The sequence below is a fragment of the Palaemon carinicauda genome, chromosome 27, assembly GCF_036898095.1.
Source record: "Palaemon carinicauda isolate YSFRI2023 chromosome 27, ASM3689809v2, whole genome shotgun sequence".
NCBI classification, from domain to species: Eukaryota; Metazoa; Arthropoda; class Malacostraca; order Decapoda; family Palaemonidae; genus Palaemon; species Palaemon carinicauda.
The window spans coordinates 61,306,384-61,309,702 of NC_090751.1; positions in this window are offsets into that span (position 1 = coordinate 61,306,384).

Consider the following 3,319-nt stretch of genomic DNA (forward strand, 5'->3'; position numbering starts at 1 on the left):
AAAAATGGCTGTCTGCTAAAGAAGGTGATGAATGCAAGAGTTGATGGGAGAAGTACAAGAGGAAGGCCAAGGTTTGGGTGGATGGGTGGAGTGAAGAAAGTGCTGGGTGATAGGAGGATAAATGTGAGAGAGGCAAGAGTGTGTGCTAGAAATAGGAATGAGTGGCAAGCGATTGTGACGCAGTTCCGGTAGGCCCTGCTGCTTCCTCCGGTGCCTTAGATGACCGCGGAGGTAGCAGCAGTAGGGGATTCAGCATTATGAAGCTTCATCTGTGGTGGATAATGGGGGAGGGTGGGCTGTAGCACCCTAGCAGTAACAGCCGAACTCGGTTGAGTCCCTTGTCAGGCTGGGAGGTACGTGGTACGTAGAGAGGAGAGGTCCCATTTTTTTTTTTTTTTTTGGTCGGTTACCCCCAAAACTGGGGAAAGTGCCTTGGTATATGTATGTATATATGTATGTATGTATACTGTACATAATATATTCACGTGAATATATTTCCATAGCTATATATATTTGTGTATATACATACATACATACATACACACACATATATATAAGTGTGTGTGTGTATATATATATATATATATATATATATATATATATATATATATATATATATATATATATATATCATATAGTGTATATATGTATCTACTTTATATTTATATATACATACATATATATATATATATAAAATATACATATATATATATATATATATAATATATATATATATATATATATATATATATATATATAATGATAAAGCATTTGTGGCTGTTAGATCATTTCGGGTGGTTTTACACATCAGAAAATATATTTATGAAATGCTATTAACTTAGTTTATCAAATATATGACTTGAGATAGTTTTAAAAACAATACTGACCAGTGTACCGCATGTATTTCATACAAGCTCGTACACTGTAACGGTTTTGCTTTTTTGTAATATTACTCGCTCTTCCTTGCACTGATAATAAACCAACATGTGTAAGCATACTAGCTCATGCTTTATTTTGTTTAAATTTTTGTGACGTTCTTGCCTGCATGTCATGGTATATAACACAATGTCTGTTTAATAAATTTTAGTTGAATTCACCTGGCCATTCAGTTACAACCTAACGACTCCCTCGCACAACGGTAGCCATAGGAGTGTCCAGCTCCCTCCTGCGTTCCTCCCTCACTGCTGTGTCTTCGGCCGAAATCACATAGGAAGTGACACAACAGTAGTGACGCGACACACGTGACTGACGTGAGACCCGAAAGATGTCACGAGTGAAAACTAAAGTGATAACAAAGATCTTTCTCGGCTGCATTACATAGGACGTAACGAAACGTCAGGAACGGAAAACGCCTCTGGTCACATGCCGATCAAAAGTAAAGCTGTTCACTTTTCATGTCACGTCGGGCAAAAATTTGTTCTTCAAAACCATTCTTCAGCAGCGGTTTTCATGTACTTGAATAGTAAAATTTCATATTGATTTAAAAAAAAAACTCTGTTTTACCCTAATGTTAATTTTTTTTTCATTTCTATGAATAAGAATAAAATTCCAATAGGCGTATACTTTAAAAAATACATTGTGTTCAACCTGCTTTCGTATGTGTTTTTATTTCTATAAAATATAATGGAATATAAATTTGATTTAAAAAAAAATTAATACATCGTTTTCAACCTGCTGTTATTAATTTTGCATTTTCAAATGAAATTTCATTAGGATTTAAAAAAATAAATTTAGTTCAACCTGTTGTTGTAAGTGTTATATTGGTATTAGTAATTGTTTTGGCGATGATTTGTGTGTGTGTGTTTTGTTGTGTTCTTTGTTACTGTTTCTGCTGTTGCTCATAAGCTGTAAAACTAATTTCTAAATCAACTGAGGATCAAGATTAACTTATTTCTGGTGATATTAGTTTTCCCCAATTACAACCCCCAGATTGCAAATATGGTAGCAGTGGTGACTTCAGATCCACACAATTCTTTTATGGCATTTTTAAATGATCGGATCCCTTTTTATCTTTATGCCACCCCCTGACCCTGACTCTCTATCATCGCCACTCCTATGAAACTATCGACCTTCGCCAGTTCAGAGGCATTTGCCTGGTTTCAGCGTGCAGAGGTCCAGTTCTGCATCAAGGACATGACTCGCTTAAGCACCAAAGCAGACTATGCTCTCGCGGCGATGACCGAGGACACTGCCGGAAACATCAGATTGACTTTGCGAGCAAGGGGACATCCCAATAATGTATGACGCCCTCAAAACACACCTGGAGCAGTACTCGCTATTGCCAGCCGGCCATATAGCCAAGCTTTCCAAGCTCTCACAACAACTGTTGGAGGACCAAAAGTCTTTGCTCGCCCTCAAGGAAAGGACCAGTATTGTTTGCCTGAACCTGCAGCAGACAGCTATCCTCCAGAAGTGAACCTACTTCGTGCCCTTTGGGGACAAAGCTTACCTGAACCTGTACGCGCTGCCATATCAGATGTCGATATCTTGCCCATGAAGGACCTGATGATCAAAGTCAACACTCTTATTGACAGCCACTTCACCATCTTCAAGACCTCCATCAACGCCTCGATTCCTGATGAAGAGGACAATTATTCACCATCAACTGAAGCTGATTTGACTAAGGAAAGACACAGACGCCCATCCCGCGAATTGGTGGAGCGGCGGCAAAGCCACCAACCACGCATATATGCCATCACATGCTCACTCCCCATACAAGGACTTCTAAAACCAATTACTGATGCCCATAGGCATCAGTTATGCTACCAATACTTCAGATTCGGGTCTGCTGACAAGAAATGTGCAGATGGTTGTCAGTGGCCAAAAACATGGGAGTAAGCCATTGCTTGTGGCTGTGGCCTGCTCTGTCACTATTCTTTCCTTTTTACATGATGCAGTTAAGGGCATGTCTCTTCTACCTAGTCCACTATCCAGGACATATTGTAGTCTGCCTAAGCCTGCTGACGTCCACCTGTTAGCGGGAAATGGACCTGTGATTCCCACCCACAGTTATGAAAGCCTCACATTATCGTTTAGAAGTGCCACATATAATTGAAAGTTTCTCGTTGCCAACATTACATTGCCAATCCTCGGTGGGGATTTTCATTAACCAACGGTTAGTAAATGCAGGCTCTTGCTCGTCGACATCTCTTTGACAAGTCCTACCCAACCTTACTCTTCATATCAGCGCACCCATAGATACCTGCCTAAGCCCACCTCCTCCCGCCATACCAGGGCAAGAAGTCTTCCATCCAGAACTTCGATAATTGCCCACGGTTCCCGCCAGACATGGTATTAATTACCATATTAAGACATCGAT